The 19,392-nt window shown below is 34.4% G+C and overlaps 1 long non-coding RNA gene across 1 annotated transcript in view; it reads right to left on the reverse strand.

The window, feature by feature from the left end:
- The window catches only part of LOC120888416 (uncharacterized), a 69,589-nt gene extending 61,847 nt beyond the window's left edge, over positions 1–7,742 (reverse strand). Inside the window, exon 1 of the long non-coding RNA XR_005732042.2 lies at positions 7,599–7,742. This is a non-coding gene — a long non-coding RNA (uncharacterized LOC120888416). The remainder of the gene's footprint in view (positions 1–7,598) is intronic.
- Between the last annotated feature and the right edge of the window lie 11,650 nt (positions 7,743–19,392).

Consider the following 19,392-nt stretch of genomic DNA (forward strand, 5'->3'; position numbering starts at 1 on the left):
TCTGAAAAAGTGCGAATGATTGGACAGATAATACGGAGATAAAAATGATCAGGGATTGGGAACCAGGTGCATGCAAGATGTGAGAGAGAAATCATGAAGAATGGTCTAGGTTTCTGAGTTTCTAGGTTTGATGTCAGGCTTATACTTACCTAAAAGGTTTGGCCACACAATCATCTGCTGTTCTGTAGATTTGTGACGCTCCTTCCAGCATTCTGCTCAGCCTTCTTTAGCATAGCCCTTAAACTTTATGCTTGCTATCTTGTTATTGCAGGTAGCATGTGCTACTTCCAGAATCCTGATTGTGTGATTTTTTATTCAACAAGTTTGTCATAAAAGGTTTTGATTGACTATAGGATGAACATAGTGGCTGTTCATTTTCTTCTATTCTAAAACATACCTTTGAGTCATTTACAGATTTTCCAAAGAATTATATTTTCCAAAATTCTAATGACATAAAGCTATGAAAATTATTAGTGGCCAAGGTACAAGAATCATGGTTTGCTGTCCAGTAAAAATTCTTTCAATTTGATAATCAGGCAACTATTTAATATCTGGGTTGAATTGCTATTTGTTTATCTTTTTGATTGCTGAAATGACTTTTAATTGATGCTATTCTTTGATGTATGTACTATATGATTTTAGAATGATAATTATACTAGTGTCTATTTAAAATGTTTTAGTCTCTATTGTAATTCTATATTAATTTCATTTCTCATAGGTTTCTATGTGTGACATTTTCTGTCATTGGTTTTATAGCTGCTGCATTTTTAATTTTCAGTGTTTATACTAAAAACTTTTTCAAAAGCCTGGCTACTATAGATTTTTTTTTTCATTTTAGTAGGAAATACAGTAGTTATAAAATATTTTTAACTTATGGATACTTCAGGTTCATTTTAGTTCATTTTATTTCAATGTAGGCTTTCTCCTATCTCTGACAATCTGATAGAGCTAATCCACAAATTATTTGAAAAGTATTTGCTTTTGTGGAATTAAGTTTTCCCATTATAACTTCAATGCATTGGATTTAGTTCTTACCTTTGGAGACCCATAGAGTAAGTTCCTCATTTTCTCAAAGCAATGTTTACTTCTGTTTGTTGCCAAGGTCAGCAGTGGGTCATTAATACCACACTTCAGTTTTCTCTTTTCCAGGTCTTGCAACGATGATGATGATGATTATAAAACTGACAATAACTGAGCACCTACTATGGTCAGAAATGATTCATCACCTTTTGCATGATTTAGCTTTTATAATTCCCCAGTAGAATCACAAAGATGATACCAGTATCCGCATGTAACATCAGAAAACCAAGGTTCAGTGAGTTTATACTGCTTCCCCAAAGTCATACCAGCTAGGCAAACAAGCACACTGGGTTTTCTCTGGCATCAAAGCTAAGTTCTTCCCACAATCTACTCGGCATTTTACTGTATTTCATGGTGGAATTTTTGGTATGCATTCTTCTTATTAAAACAGGATTCTTAGACTCATCATAGGAGTCTTCTTGTCTATTTGTTAAGTCTATTACATTTTTTTTAAAAATCACTGATAACAATCTTGCTGTATAATGTATATGTTTACATATTCCTGTTAACTACATAAAAGATTCCATTTTAGTGCTTTCGGCACAAAGTCACTCTTGAGAAACAGAAATATGAATTGCTGGGCCCTGTCCTTCCAGATGGTTTTCCCAAAATCTCCGTTATTCTTTTATAGTGTACATATTTAAGTACTTCCCAGTAAGTACTCTCATTCTACCCTAAATGCCGACTCGGTTACTGTGGAGACATAAATGTAAGCTAGAAAGCGATCAGGCCACTAATTGAGACCGACAGTCAATTAGTGCTTCAAAGGAGCTGGCTCAGTGTTTTACACATAGAGAACATGAGAGAAAGATTATAGTTTGTTGTGGCCTAATCTCTGTTGCCTCATTGTGGACCAGAGCTATATATGCTACTGGATGGTTTCTACAGAAACTAAGCAAGTTTCTCCCTGGTTGCTAATGGGATGGTAGCATTATGGGAAACAAAGATATTGTGTGATTTGAACCCATTAGCTTTCCCTTTCTAAAGTTCCAGACTGAACCAACTCCGGCTCTGTTCAGGTCAAAAGTCTTCTTAATCTCTGTGTTGTGCTGATCAAACCTCAAACTGTCGGGTCAAATTACTTCCATTGGGCCAGTTCTATTTGTGATTAATTAAAATTTCTTCCTGATTGCTTACAGTTCTTTTAAATGTATAATCCCTTTATTGTGTAGCGAATTGAGAATATGGTCCTAATTTAAAAACAAATATTCATGTGGGCCTCTCTGTATGATGTAAGTCACCAATTTCAGTAAAGTGAAGAAAGAAAAATAAAACATTTTACTATTTTTGCATGAGTCTATATGAATGCCATAACCAAGAGAAAATTATACCTGACTTGCCGATCCTTGCGTATTACAAGAATTAATTAAGGGGAAAAATTCTTTCTATAAATAGAATGAACACGAATTTTTACCCAGAGTGATTTTGGTTTTAAAACAATATAAAAGGCGAAACTACACAGAAAATCTTAAAAGGTGACAAAACTTTTCCTTATTAGACTACAGGCATTTGAGAATAAAAGTTAATTTTCCTTAAGGTTATTCTATAATTTAAGTGCAGAATTGGTTTGAAGTTTCATTCTTTCTCTATCTTTCTGTATAATTTCGTTGTGATTAGTTAGGTAATCCTTGATGTTGTGTTGATTGTGGGGGATAGGGTACCTTTTCGTTATTTTACTCATTTTCTTCCTGCCAAGAAAATATCTACTTTGTATGAGTTAAAACTTTTCCCATAAATCTTGAATAGCCAGGAAGGTTGTGAAACATCAATCCTTTACAAAAATAAACTTGACTATTCTCACCATTAATGGCTCTCCCAAGGGAGTGAGGTAAAATATATATTTATAAAAGCAGTTGAACTAAGCAGCCCAGAGAACTAAAGAGTATTGCTGAGAACAGTAGATTTGGCAAAGGACCAACTAGTGGGCAAACTTTGAGTCCCTGTGTGAAGGGGACTGAGGAAAGAGATGAAAAGGAAACACAGCAAAGACAAGAAGCAGGAAGAGGCGGGGAACGGATTCTCAGAGAGGGACTCCCAGACAAAGAAATAGGAAATTCTCAAAGCCCGAGAAAAGGAGAGCTCCTGAGAGTCTGGCCAGGGATCCCTGAGATGAAAGAGGACAGAGAATGTACTGGTCCCCGATGGCATTCGTGGCCATGCTCTGTGGGGTAGAGATAGGAGAACAGAGGTCACATGGTCCTCAGCAAAGAGTCCAACCCTGGCACAAGTCCAGGCAAGGTCACTGGCCTGAATAGGACTTAAAATATGTGAAAAGAATATACAGAGCAATTGTGATATCATTTTCAAAATACAGGCTAGCATTTTAATTAAATATTAATAAAGTTCTTTGCTTGGCTAAACTATAGTTAGGCTTCTGAAACTTCTCATGGGCCCACCCTATGCACAAAATGTTGTAAAATCTAGTTTTAGTGAAGAACACTGCTAAATCTCTGAGGTTGGGTACTTTGAAAGAAAGGGGGCTAATTTAGCTCATAGTTCTAAACATCAAAGGACAGGGCACTAGTGTCAAACGCATACTTCATGGTGGATGGCATCACAGTAGTGGTATGTGTGTTAAGAGGGAGAGCTCACACTTCAGGACAGAAAGCCAAATAGTGATTGAGACACCAAGTTCAATGTTTTTTTAACAACCCTCTCCTAAAAACTAACCAAGGTTCCATGAGAACGACATCAATTTCTTCCAAGAGGAGAGTATCCTCCATGACTAATTATTTCCCAATAGGTTTCACCACTTAATTGTTTGTCTAGCAACGGTTAATATTGCCACACTGAGGATTAAGCTTCTAAGACATGAACCCTAAAAGGACACACTCAAACCATATGCAATTCACACCATCTATCATATGTGTTCCTCCATCCTCAATATCTGATAAAGTCCTTCACCCTCCACCTTAAGTGATCAGGAGATGTAAGATTACTCTGATCTGTATCAGCAAGCATCCTATTAGATTGATTTAGACAGAATCTCTCTTACCTCTTGTAATGCCTTTAGCAATTATCTGCCTACCAACCCCCACACCCTGACTCTGCCCCATGGCAATAAATTCGTACTTGCTCACACTTTATTGAAAGTGAACCAATCTCTCCCCATCTCTGCCACACCTTGCTATTGTGGCCCCTGTAACCTATCACAATGGCCCTGAATGCATCTTGCTTATCGTGATTTAACAAGTATCATGGAATATTTTTGTCTTTAACAATGTCATGTCCTTCCTAAATTGAGTTGTGCTCAAACCAAGAAGTAAAGGAGACTTGTCTACACAAAGCTTTGATTAAAGGAGAATGAAATCTTTGGAATGAAACACTGTCATGGATCCATAATGCACAATATATTATGTAAGAAATTCGGGGAAGGCAGCAGCATTTTGCTACACCATCAATTTGTATTGCCTTGGCCACTTCTTAGGGGAAGTGATTGAATCTCTCTGTGCTTTCATACTTTTTCTGTAAAATGTATATAAATATATAGTATTGGTATAACTACTGCCCTCTTCCTTTCCCAAGAGATACAAACCTGCCAGTCTCTGTTTTCTCCTTGAGAGATAAAAAGTTGCTCTTCTCTGTTCTTAAGAAAGAGTAACTTGCTTTTCCCCAAATCAGGTGATGTTTGCTATGCCAGTTGCAAGGGCTAAACCCGCCCCTCATGGTCGGCCATGATTCTGGCCTATAGAAGGTAATGCTCAAGGGGGACTTGCTGCTGCTCTCCCTCGCTTGCTGCTTCTCTTTCTCTCTCTGAGCAGAGCAACCTGTCAGGGGCCTGACAAGAAATCTGCTTATGCCTCTATCCTTGGAGTGTGCCTGTGTGATGAGTCCTGTGCCAGGGTTTTTTTTTTTTTTCATATAGAATAACCATCTTATACGGTTATTAAGATGACTGCATGAGTAAATATTTTAAAATCATTTAGAGTATGTCACACAGTAATATATATTTACATATATGCGTGTGTTTACTCAACTCAATAAAATAATAAAATTTGGTTTCATAGAATTAACTTTATTTCAAGTTATGCAAGCAAAGAAATGCCCTTTTTAGAGCACACTGTATTTCTTCCAGTTAGGGGGGAGGGTGGTTGGGAGTACCATGAATTGAAACCAGGGGCACTTAACAACTGAGCCATATCCCCAGTCTTTTATATATAAATATATATAGAGAGAGAGAGAAAGAAATTTTTGTTTTTGTTTTGATTTTTAAGGGACAGGATCTCACTAAGTTGCTTAGGGCTTTAAACTTGAAATCCTCCTGCCTCAGCCTCCCAAGCCACTGGATTATAGACATACAACATGGCGCCCACCTCCATTTTCCAAATTCTTAAGCAAGGGGACTTCCTAGCTTCATCGCAGGGCATTCCACTTACCCTTCCTTAAAAGCAAACAAAAACAACTGTAAACAGAAAGAAAAAAAAAAACTTTTCAAAACAAAATCTTAAGTAATCACCCTGTACTATAGAGATTGAGCCTAGCGTCAACCAAAAAGACATTTAAAAAATATAAAACTGAGTTTGTAGTATTCTCAATAAAATTTTTCTAGAAAACATGTCATCTCTCCTCAGGATGGAAAGAGGGGTAGTAATCTGAGCATAAGTGGTAAAGGTGTGACCCTGGAGGTCTAACTTCTAATAAAAAAAAAAAAAACTTCAAATAATGCAACTATTTCAGCTCACTCCCAAACTTAGCTTCCGAGTCCCATTTGTTCACCACTTTATTTTCTATACTTTGAAATTAGTTGCCCGCTGGTTTGAGCCTTTTTGTAAGCAATTAGCACCATACTTTCTTTGTTTAGTCATTTGCTGTATCCTCATCTGATTTCCATTTTCATAAATTGTGGGAGGGCTTTATAGATTTTGATGAGTTACAACAGAAAAGTATCATTTATGATTATGTTTCTTGTTCTTTTTGCAAGACTGATTTTTAAAGTGGGCGATATTTTTTGCATTTTCAAAATTTCTTTTAGTATACTTTTAACTAACTGTAATATAGTTGATTCAATAAACCAAAACATTTTTATAAATCAGTGAAATTCTCATATATACATAATTATTTTCAATATTTTAAATGAATTCCAAGTCTCTATCATGAATGTTTTATTATATTCATTATTTATCCAATGTAATTTTTGATCTAGGAATGAATAAGTACATTTTCACTTACCAACATACACTGGTTCTTGTTTCAGGAAAAAGTAAATTTAAACAGGAAAAGCAAAGATTGTGAGTTTAAAACAATGTATAACATTTGTCAAGAAGAAGGAAGATAAGCAATTTTATGTCTCAGAAATGCTTATTTTTTTTTCACAAAGGGAATGGAAATCTAGACATATTTTCAGAACAACCTAAAAAGTAAGAAATTTGTTCATTAAAAAATTGAGCTGTGATCTCACTCAAAAAAAGTGAGAAATTGGTCACACTTATTCCCTGTTCACAGGCAACAGGGAATGAGTCCATAGTAACACCTTTAACCAGAACCTGCGCTCCCATCATATTCCCGGTCTCTCCCTGCAGGCTCTGAAGCCCAGCCTTCCTCCCACATTACATTATCTGGCTGGTCCTTTATAGGGTAAAAACAATATTCTAAAGTGTAATTGGCTGAATATTTGTGTCTGTCTCCCCACAAATCCACAAGTTCTAAGGCCAACCCTTAAAGTGCTGGTATTAATAGGTAGAGACTTTGAAAGTGATTAGTTAATGATGGCAGAGCCCACAGGCCCTGTCTCTCTAGTCACTTCTGAGTCCTCTTCCCCGACATGAGGTATAAAAAAAGACCCCTGTTTATGAGGTAGGCCCTCCCCAAACACTGACTCTGCCAATCATTGATTTCAAACTGCCAGCCTCCAGAACTATGAGAAACAAATTTCTGATGTTTATAAACTACCCAGTCTATGTTGTTTTCATTATAATAAACTGAACAAACTAAAATTTGTTCAATATACAGAACCTAATTTGTTCAATGTACAGTTTTGTACATCAACTTTGCCCAAGAGTAAACCAATCAGGAAAAATTACACATTTATACTGCTGCAACAACTATTAAAATTATGAAAGTATACTACTGCAACAACTATTATGTTTAATATTTCTCAAACATTTAGTCTTATGAAATGAATATAATTAAATGGAATAAGATCATCCACTTACCCTTAGCTTGTGTTGCCTTAAGTAGTAGTTACCTATACACAAATGTTGTGTTCATTTTGAAAATATATAATCTTATACCACACTTTTTAATATTTTATGACTAACATGTCTTACTCTGTGATATGCATATTTTCTGATTTTTTTATTCTTTTTCTGTTTGTTTGCCAAATGACTATTCTATGACTGCAGAAAATCTTATTATGTGATTAAGTCACTTTGGAATAAATATTTAAACAGAAAATTAAGTGTGTTCCACTTTCAATTGTGTTGAAACAGCCAAGATTTTATCCCTGAGAACATCTGGAATTTTGGAGAATGTTATCTGAGATATAGTTTGTAAAGGTGATAATGGAAACCATACATCACCTGACAACTTGGACACATTTGTGTGATGCCTCTGAGAAAACCTGAAGAACATAAACCAGGCGAGCTCTGGAGACGTACCAAGGCATAATCACAGAGGGAAAAAGAGGAATGAGCTTTCCAGTTAATGAATAGTCCAAGAAGTAGTCCCTGTGAATAGAAAAAGTCCTGATTAAAATGCAGGAAAAAAAATGAATCATTTTAAAGCTGAATAGTAAATCTTCAAATGCTGTAGACATCATCAGTCTTTGCTTCATTTCTCCAGAGGCTAAGATTCTCCCCCAGTTTTTCCATGAGCTAGATGTGTGGAAAATGACATTTACTAGTTCCCAGTTCTGTCATCAGCAAAATGTCTCCAAATACGATGTGCCTCACTAATGGGATACATGAGGAAACACGTGGAATGATGTTCAGCACACAGTTGGTACGTCCCTATCATTCTACTCTGTTTCTCTTTCCTCAAAGTTGAGTCCACACCATTTGAAGACTCATTCCACTCCAACATTCTGCCAGAATGAGGACGTACTTCAGTGCTGTTCCCCCACATTTGCTAAACTAATTCAGAATAATTTGTTCAATATACAGAACCTAATTTGTTCAATGTACAGTTTTGTACATCAACTGTGTGATATAGAAATCCTGTTTTTCTTGAATTTAAGCCCTCTTTTTCTTCAAATCTGTTTCCCTTGGTGAAATAATCCTTGCCACTTTTTCTTCCTTATCTCTGATTCAGTTCTTAAAAGTGGACCACATCGCCCCCTCTTCCCAATTATTAAAGGATTAAGTGACTTCAGCAAAACTTAAGTGTCTAAAACTTTCTTCAATAATTTATAGGGAATTCTGCTCAATAGATATTTTCCTCCAGCCCATAAAGGTGTCATCAGTTTTAAAGAATATCCAAAAAGTTTAGTCTTCCCAGCAACCTCAAGCTGTTCTGTATCTCTCAGTGATATGAAATTTATGTAGACAGGTGGTATAAGAAACTTCTTTAAAAACAAGATGCTTTTGCATTGAATCTTCCATGTTTTTCAGGAAAATTAACCAAGAAGCTATGTTCATTACTGCTTTTATGCTAGGCCACTTCTGGCCAAAATGCCCCTCACTTATTGCTAATCTCCACTCACATTTCAATTTATCCATTAGAACATTTAGCTAATTTTTAGAAGTTGTAACATATGATGCAAATAAGCCAAGTAAATTTATTTCCTCTATCTTAATGCCGTATTGGATATGAAATTATTATTTGGCACATAATTCTGAGCACACAAAAAGACCATCCCAAATAAACTCTGTCTCCTCCTCCTGGTTCTTTCTCTCTCTTTGGAGGGCCTCTCCTTCAACAACTTTCGCCAAACTTACATTGATTTTAAACAGCTTTAATTTATATGCGTGACCTTTTTGACGTGTTCACATTCCCTCCTTGCCTAAATCAAAACCTTACTTCCCTTAGTATTAGAAGACACTGCTCATTCTCTTCTATTTCACATACCACATGAATCAAACTATCGGGATTAAGTGAGCTTAGCTTTTAGTTGTGCTGAGACAGCCAAAATTTTGTTCTAAAAAAAAGCACCTAAAAGTTTTCTTCCAACTTATTGGAATCAAACGTCTTCACATTTGCTATTATAACCTGCTGATCTTCTGTCCCCATCTTGATTTTTGATCTTCATGTCATTCCTCATCATGTCACTCATGATAAGAAAGATTACATTTGCCTCACCTTGTTATTAAACCTAGATACCAGAAACCATGCTGCTTATGAAGCTGTGACATCAAGCAAGTTTCTCAACAGTGGCACTGACCGTTTGAATCAGGTCATTCACAGGTGTAGAGCTCCACTTCATGCATTGTAGAAGGTCAGCAGTGCCCCAATTCTTTGTCGTACCAGTGCCATCTCTGTCACTGCCCAGAATTTTTTTTCAGGAATATTTTTGTTTTGTTTTGTTTTAATTAGTTACACATGACAGTACAATGATCTTGACATATCAAACATTTGAATCAGATGGATATAATATCTCATTTTTCTGAGTGTACAGGCTGCAGAATCACATTGGTCATGCATTCACATATATACACACAGTAAAAATAATGTCTGTTTCATTCTACTATCCTTCCAATCTCCCCAAGCCCTCCCCTCCCCTCCCATCACTTCTCTCTACCTAATCTAGGGTAACGCTATTCTTTTTTATTTTTCTCTCACATTTTCATACATGTATTTTTTATAACAATGAGGGTCTCCTTCCACCATCCATGTAATTCCCTTTCTCCCTCTCTTTCCCTTCCACCCCTCTTCCCTATGTAGAGGTAAAATTCTTCCCATTCTCTTCCTCTCTTCCCCATTTTGAGTCACCCCCTTATATTAGAGAAGACATTCGGGATTTGTTTTTTTTGGGGATTGGCTAACTTCACTTAGAATAATCTGCTCTAATGCCATCCACTTCCCTGCAAATTCCATGATCTTATTCGTTTTTAGTGCTGAGTAATATTCCATTATATATATATGCCACATTTTTTTTTTATCCATTCATCCATTGAAGGGCATCTAGGTTGGCTGCACAGTCTAGTTATTGTGAATTGTGCTGTTATAAACATTGATGTGGCTGTGTCTCTGTAGTATGCTGTTTTTAGGTCCTTTGGGTATAGTCCGAGAAGAGAAATAGCTGGGTCAAATGGTGGTTCCATTCCCAGATTTCCAAGGAACCTCCATACTGCTTTCCAAATTGGCTGCACCAATTTGCAGTCCCACCCGCAGTGTATGAGTGTATCTTTTCCCCCTCATCCTCACCAGCACTTGTTGTTTGTCTTCATCATGGCTGACATTCTTACTGGAGTGAGATGATATCTTAGAGTAGTTTTTATTTGCATTTCTCCGATTGCTAGAGATGATGAGCATTTTTTCTTATATTTATAGATTGATTGTATATCCTCTTCTGAGAAGTGTCTGTTCAAGTCCTTGACTGCCCAGAATTTTAATGACAAAAAACAGTGTTTCCAGATGTTACCAAATACCTGGATGAAAAAACTACTGGCATAAACCCAATGGCAAATTAATTTTAAAATTCAGTTCTTTCTGCTATGGGATTAATAAACTTAAACTAGCGTGTTAATTCAGAAAGTTAAGACACCAAAATAGTAAATAGGAAAACAGTTAATTTTAGAAAATTTATCAGATTAAGATTCCTAAAACAATAGACACATTTAAAAGTTTAGAAGCCTCCATTCAGATTAAAATGTCTGAAACTGAAGAATAAGTTAATTTCATAATTATACACTCATTTAATTTATGCTTGAAATTGCAAAGAGTTTTGATTTGGTTGGTATCATTTTCCAGATACTATAATAAAGGAAGAGATAAGAAAAAATGCATCGAACTATTTAAGTGGCTTTAAAGGTAATAGATTAGAGATACAGAATAAAGAAATACAGAGAGATACAGATAGAGAATAAACAACATATTCAACTATAAAAGTGACTTTAAAATGTAATGGGTCTTTAATTATGTAATTACATATTTAGAATGACATTTAAGTGAAAAAAACTATTTAATATAATCTATTTATTTCATGAAAAATAACGTTCACAAAATCAAGATTTGAATCCCAATCATAGGGCTATGCCATATACAAAGAGGCAGAAAACAAATTATCAGTTGATGGAAATGAATGTGATGCCAAATATAGCTATTTTTCCAAGAAAACATAATTATTCTTTCATTGTAATAGGTTTTCAAAGTATAACTATTATCCTTCAATTATATACATCCTTGAAATTTGAAATAGGGGCTTTCCAAAACAATAATAGATTCTTAGTAGAGAAAGAATGTCAGAATTACTTTCGGGATCAGATATTCCCAAGTGCATTAATGATGCCAAATCGGCCTGTAAGTGCTGCAGCTTGAGGCTTGAATTTCTTCTCTCCAGACTTGGCCCTGAGTTTCTCTTGTGCTGGAAGAGGATGGCTCTTCCAAGAATGGAGCATCCACCCCATAACAATGTATGGAGAAGTTGGGTTTTAAAAAAGATATTCATGTATCATTTTCTTTTCCTGACAGATACCACTATGGTGAAGAGTGAATAATATATTTGCTAAATTTATAGTTTGATTTGCATTAGGCCAACATGAGTTTCATTTTTATTCCAAAGTTATGTAAATGCAGCTTAAATAACACTAACAAAATGAATATAAAATATAGAAGTTCTTCAACTTCCAAGGGGTTATGTCCCAATAAGCCCATTGTAAATTGAAAATAAACTAAGTTGAAAATGCATTTAATATAGCTAACCTACCAAACACCAAAACTTATTTAACTTCCACATACAAATGAAAACATTTGTTACTTGTCTCTCTATGCCTGTCTTAATTCACCTAACACAATATCCTCTAGGTACATTCATGCTAAAAACAAAAATTCTTGTTTTAGCAAGACTGTTGGAAAATAACTTAGTATTTGAGAGTAATTAGTTACTTTTGCTCTTGTGCCCTGGTCATGAATAGGATCTTACTTCATGAATTAGCTCTTACTATGATGGTTTACATTTTATATTTCTCTCTCATTGGAAACCTTTTTACTACCTTACAAGAAAGTTTCTGATTTTAATGTATTTATTAAACATCCTGCTGTGACATAGGAATCTCTTATAAGCTTTAAATATAAAGCTCCAGATTTTTAAATGACTTTATTAAAGATTTTTTCAAAGTATATAACAATACATAAAATTAAACATTTATTTCTAGTAATTATAGTACTTCATTCTCTTGTATGATTCAATTAGGTATAACTTCAAAAACAGTTCAACTTATAGAACTGTCTTTATAACATTCATATTTATTATGCTAATTACTATTGCCTTGTAGTAATCTTACCATGACATTTTGTACTTTTTTCTTTACATAAACTTTTTTTTAAAAAACTAAGAAAGTCTGCTGAGTTTTTACCAAATCTGATTGATTTAATTTGTTCCTGAAATGCATTACTCTGGAAAATCTGTTAATATTAGGTAATCATTGAAAGCTTACTTTTTGCAGGTACAGTAATCAAACAGAAGACAATTCTTATGGGCTTTCTCTGGGTTTCTTACTGCCTTCTCCTTCTTTACTGACAGGCACCTCTGCACTGGTGAACTGCTCTGCTTGCAAGCAGCACAACTGTGAAAAAAAACTCTGGCTTCATGAGCAGCCTCCCTATCACTAGATTATGCATCCTCTGAAAGGAAGCTTGTTCCCCAGGATGTGAACATGGGCAGAGAAAAGCGTTTTTGTGAAAACTGAAGTTGCACCTGAGGCTGGTGGTTGATTGTCTTAAGTTTTCTGCAAAGAAAAAAGTTTCATCTTCTTTGAAGCTGGGGTCCGAGTTGGAATAAATTTAAAAATCAGCCTATAGGGAAGATTTGTCTCTCCTCAGAGTCTGAGACCATTTCAGATTGTGTGATCCCTTAAGGAATTTATCAGGTTCTCTTGGAATGGCATTATACTTGCTGTTTTGAAGTTGTGATTCTCTGCATTCGTCACATACACTCTTGCTGAACTATTTTCTATAGAAATAGACAACAACTGAAATCCTTCCTATCTCTACCTGCAGAGTTTTGAGAGCATGTCTCTTTTCCACACCTGACTCCACACCTAAATTTCTAATCATTCTTCACTGGCCTTCTGTATCAGAGACTGTCTTCCAAGACTTGCTTGTATCTTTCATAAATTGTTGTGTAAATTTGGTAATATTCATTAAAAGCAAAGATGATTATACTTTTCATGCATCAATCTTTCTTTGGGGGAGTTTATATGGCTACAGGTACAAATATAAACTTTCAAAATAGTATATGTAAAAAACTTTATAGTTGCAAAAAGTGTTATAAAAGTAATATCTGAGAATAAACAAAATTCAATTCAGGACTTGTAAATAAAATATATTCACAAACAGGAACATTCAGAGTTACATTAAAAAAAAAGATGTACTAATTTGGGAGAGATCTCTAAGATAGAATAAGCAAAAAACAATGTCAGTTTAGTATGATGTGATGAGATGGGCATAAATTTTCTTTATACTTGATTAAATTTACCTACATTTTTGGAAAAACACAAGAACCTAATAAAAAGTGCTTCCTGCTTGTGCTGGTGCTAATATATGAGTCTTCTACTGTTTTCATTTTTATATTTTTGTATATATTGATTTTTGAACCAAAATTGCATAGAGAAAATTTTGCACATAAACTACCATAGATACTTGGCCTCTTAGTCATCCCTCTCATGATATTTCTATTCTTATTGCATTTTCATTTTGTTAAAGGAATTAACCCAGTTCTTCACGAATGGCGTTTTTTTCTGATTTCTATGTGATTTCCCTATGTATGATGTGCATGTACTTATTTACATTGGGGTTCATATGCACATATTTATTACAGTCAAGAACAAACAATGATTCCTCCAAGTAAAGATATTTTTAATTTCTTTTCCCGTGCTGTCAATTCCTTCATTCAATAACAGCCAAGCTCCTTATATTAGATACCATGCTAAGTTCTGGAAATATATAAAGCCAAGAGAAAGAAAAAGAGACAGAGGGAGAAAAGAATAGAGTCATTGTTCATAGAAATTTGCAATGTATTGGGCAAATATCTGTTTGATAGCAATATTTTTAAAATAACTCTTTTGGAGTTAGTGTCATTTTAAAAAGATATGCCATTAAGGCTAAATACAATAAGGCAATAAAATTGAGGATGTGACTTGATTTAACAGTGATTTTACTGTAATGTAATTTACTTATAGATTAACTGGTTTGGTTTTGTCAGTTTTCTTGTCAGGTGAATATCTTCCTTTTGCCCATTCCATGTGTATCTATTCCACTTAAAAAGGGTGTGAAACAGTTTCTACACATAACTTCTTAGATCATTAAAAAAAATTAAGAAAAATTTAAAGTTAGAAGTATTTGGAATGGACTTTATTGAGATGTAGACATGATTATCATTCCCCTAATTGATCCCAAGGATGCAGAGAGGAAATTACAATGTCATCTCCAGGGCTTCCTAAAGTTCTCAGAGCATTGTGGTATCCTTCCAGTGAATCTTTCAACCATGCTCTGAGACTGGCTAGTAAAATGGCGAATGCCAAAGATATTATTGTTAATGTCCTTCAAGACTACTCTGTTCATTTTTCAATCCTTCATAGCACTGGTTCAGTGCCTTATAAGTACTTAGCACGTTCACAGAAAAATAAACAAGAAAATCTCATTGGATATTTCCTTGATTTTGCTCTTTAGCACTCAATCTACAACATATTGATCTGGCTACCTGAATCCCCTAGATAATTCTATGAACTGAGAAGACATTATGTCATCAAAATATATTTCAATGAACATGCTTCTGAAAGTCCTATCAACTGTGGGATAAATCATGTGGCTCCTTTGCACTATATTACTTCTTGATTAGTATACGACCCTGGTAACATGCCTATTGTTAAAATACCAACTGATCTTTTATCTAATGAATGACATATTTTTTTTTGCGCAGAACCTAGTATTCAAATTTTTCCTAACAGAATTAGTTTAGCACTTCTTAATTACCTATAACCTTCTGGTCCTTAGTAAATGTAGATTCATTTGCTCTTAAACATCTCAATGAATGAGTCTTTAAACTTATGTCCCTAGTATCCTTTGAGAAATTTATTTTGGCAGCCTGATCACTGATAAAACAACATAAAGAATTTTAAAAAATCAAAATTATAAAATTAAGAAGTTCACAGAGTGAGGAAATAAAGCCAAATCCCAAGTGTCATAGACCTAGAGAAGTGGATTAGTCAGGGTTATAGAGAATGTGTTTGTAATTATAAAAGGGTATTTTTTTTTTTTTAGATTGGCTTACAGGATAAGAGACTGGATAGTCACACTACAGACCTGTAGAGTAGAGAACTGGGGAAACAAATACTTGCTCTGTTTAAGAAGCTGGAAGCCTCAAAAAAAAAAAAAAAAGGCCAATGACAAAGTCCCCATCTGAGGTTGAAGGCCTGAGAGCTTCCTATAGAGTCACTGGTGTAACTCCACATAGAAAAGCCAAAGAATCCAGAGCTCTGAGTACAAGGGTGATGGCAGCAGCCAAAAAAAAAAAAAAAAAAAAAAATACCCTCTAAAGAAGAATGGAGCTTGCAGACAAACATTTACCTATTTTTTTATTCTTTGTTCCATCAGGGCCCCCCAACTTTTTCTTTCTGTCAACAGTTCACTGAGCACATGCCAATCATCTTTGTAAACATACTCACAAACACACCCAGATGTATGCTTAACCAGTCTTCTAAGTGCCTGTAAATGCATTCAAATTGACAACCAAGATTAACGGTCACAAGAGGGGAACCAAGTTAGTAGAACTATGTTACTGAACATAAGTAGGAAGGGAGTCCATCATAGGCAAGAAAGGAAAACCAGAAATTACCAGTTAAATTTTCTTGTCCTCATCCCCACATTTTTTTTTTTTTTTTACTGGTGCAACCAATGTTTTCTTATACCTTCTGAAAAATCATTACAAATAGTCTCTTTAACATCAATACCAGGAGATTCTTGTGATAAGCATTTTATGCAATCATCTTCTAAATATATCCACTTAGCTTCATCACATGGAAATCTCTTTTGTTATTATTGGTACCTCTAAGGGGCTTCTTTGGAAGAAAGATTTATAACATTTTGAGATCAAATTTGTCAGTTCAGTGTTCTATAACTTTTATGCATAAAGGGAGAATATATCTTTATACTTCTTATGCTAAAAATACCTACCTAAGAAAGCATCATATGCTCTTTATTGCATTACAATAGTCTTTATCTTTACCAAAGAGGCAAAAAGAAGAAAGATTAAAATTATGTTTACTCTGTGATAATATTTGATCATTACTACAGAAGGTTAGTTCTTAAAGTTAGAAGTTCTCTAAAAAACTTATTTATTTTTCTAAATAAATAAATAGATTTAAATTTTAAAATCTATCTCAAATAATTCAACCAAAAGTTAATAAAGGTACTATCATTTTTATTTCCTTTACTTTCTGAATTTACTGTGATGTTCCATGTAAATTGCCCCTGCCCATCCCACAGCAAAATTTGGTGTATTTCTATAATTAATTTAAATAAATTATATTAAAAGTTCAAATATCTAACTTATTATTCAAATATCATTTACTTTACATAAGTTTATGCAGCAAATTGAAAAGAAACATATTATAAGACTCTAGATTTGGAAGAAGATCAGTAAATAAAACTAAAGTAGAATCACACATTTGTTTTTCTGTCATGCCAGTTTGTTGTTGATAAACCCCACCTAACTACAAAACTCACCAAAAAAAAAAAGAGAGAGAGAGAGAGTTCTTTAGAAAGAAATTCTGTAAAAATTTAGGCATTTGTAAATATATGAGTTATTTGTGATTTATGGCCTCAATTTACTGAAATTAACTACCCTTTCCTCCCCTTGATATTTCATGAGATTGAATGCACAGACCTCTGTGCATCCCAAAGTGTCAAAAGATTATTTTTATACGTTGGAAGATTCATTCCTTGCCTCTCTTAAAAATGTAGAACTTGTTTGCTTCTAAGGCTGAGTGCGTTTTGGAATAACTTTGTGCTAGCTACAAATAACAATCTTTTCAAGCCCTAGCAACCAGGCTGTGTTCTTAACTAAGGCTTTTGAAGAGTTTCTTTCACCGCCTCCCCCCCCCCCTTTCTACACCCACCCAGGTTCCTGCCATCACAATTTTTAAAAATAGGAAGGAGGGAAGGAAGTAAGGAAAGTAGGAAGAAAGGAAGAAGGAATCTGGTTAAAAAGGAGATAGTGCAGTGTTTCATGGCTTAAAAGTGTATGAAGTCAAATGTACATTTTCTTACCTGCTTAACATGCAAGTTTAGAGATGTAATCCTTCAACAAACAACAGGTTTATTGATTATAAAGCTTCCAGTAGAGCTTTCTTGCCAATGTGTGCTTTTTTTGTGAAGAAAAAGGAGGAAAAAAAAAAAAGATTTGGAAATGAGCCATCTTTATTTTAAGTTCCCCAGTCAATATGTTGCCACAGCAACCAAAGTTCTTGCTATCCGGGAAAAGACAGATGTCTTTGCTTCAATCAAGATGCAAAGCTTAGTAAATGAAAAAGGAAAAAAAGTGATAAAAATTCATCATTTCGTTATTTTAAAATGTGAATTGCCCTGAGCTGGCTTTGAGCCACACATAGTCGCAGTATCCTTCAATGTGTACTCAAGTTCTTTAATATTGCAATACTTCATTTCCATTAATTAAATAATTATACCAAGTGCTGTCTCATGATAACATTCAGTTCAATTCATTCATTGCCAAAACAGTCATTATTCAATTTAAAGTTGAATAATGATTCTTCGTGTTATTCTGCAGTGTATTGACAGATGATGTTTAACTTTACTTAATAGGAGTGGTTGCGTCCAGAGGGGAAAAAGACAGAAACCAAGAAAGGGTTACACAGATAATGAGGACCAGAAATCTTCCTATACTTTTAGTTAAACATGCTTGTAGGGCTATCTATGCTCAATTCTTTGTACCTCTGAATCTTCACTAAAATGGAGGCAAAGTCATTTTGGAATTACTTTGAAATTTTTCCCTTGTTAGAGAGCAGTAAGCAATTTTAGATTGGATTACAGTTAAACTGAGATGTAAGGTCTACAAGAACACAGTGCTAAGATAGAAAATAAAATAGCTTGGTTGAAAATAAGCTTACAGAAAAGTCAGAGCTTTTAACCTCTTTCCACAACATATCTTTTCTATGTGTGACAGACAATGGGGACTTTTACTCTGTAGTCTAAGACAACCGATGAAGCAGAGAAGGAAATGTGGGTCAGGTCTCCAAGCAGTAAAATGCATTAAAAGTTTGCATATTTAATATTAGACTCTATGATTTCCTTCCCCACTCTGTTATCAGAATCCTCACAAGAAAATATTGGATCTTCTAAGCATAAAGTTGAATGATTCTTATCTGACTGAAAGGAAAACAGTAATACACACACTTGAGGGCCATTCCAGTGGAAAAAGTATCTTGCCACCAAATCACCCTGAAGAGAATCCCACAAGTTAACAAATCCTTCCCACCTGAACATCCACATTAACTTATTTCATATTTTTGACACATACATAGGCAAAAATCTTTACATGTTTGAGGAGAATCCAAAGATTAAAGAAAAGGGTAAAAATAAACAGAAACTCAAAGAGAACAAAGACACTGGTATTCATAGAACAAAATAAAACTATTGTTAATTACTTCCAAGAGACAAAAAATATATATATTGGCACCCTTTAGGGAGAATTAAGAGTCATAAAATGGAACAATCAGAGATACTTAAGACTCTTGGAACTTTAAAATATGCTAGCCAAAATTTAAAAAGCAAACTGACACGAGTTCAGATAATCTTAAAACACATTAAAAACAAAAAGTTATAAACAGTAATAAATAAAATGATGTGAAATTAGAGGATCAGCCTAGGTACTCTAGTTTATAAAATATGCAAAGGAGAAAAAAAGAGGAAACTATTAAGGAAGAAATAACATTTTTTTCTGGGTTTTCAGTGAAAGATCTTTCAATAAATGAACCTAAGCAAGAGATTTGAATAGTTCATTTGAATACTTCAAACACTAGTTATTAGGAGATATATTAAAAACTCACAAAGAGGAAATATACAAGATAATGCTTGATATAAATTATCAAGTACACGAATAACAGAATTCACAAGAGCAACACTGCAGGCAAAAATAGCTGCAAATTATAAGATAAGCTAACAATTTAATGTGAAGGTGGAATAAAAATATTTGGACACTGA

Source organism: Ictidomys tridecemlineatus, chromosome 6 (assembly GCF_052094955.1).
Source record: "Ictidomys tridecemlineatus isolate mIctTri1 chromosome 6, mIctTri1.hap1, whole genome shotgun sequence".
Taxonomy (NCBI): Eukaryota; Metazoa; Chordata; class Mammalia; order Rodentia; family Sciuridae; genus Ictidomys; species Ictidomys tridecemlineatus.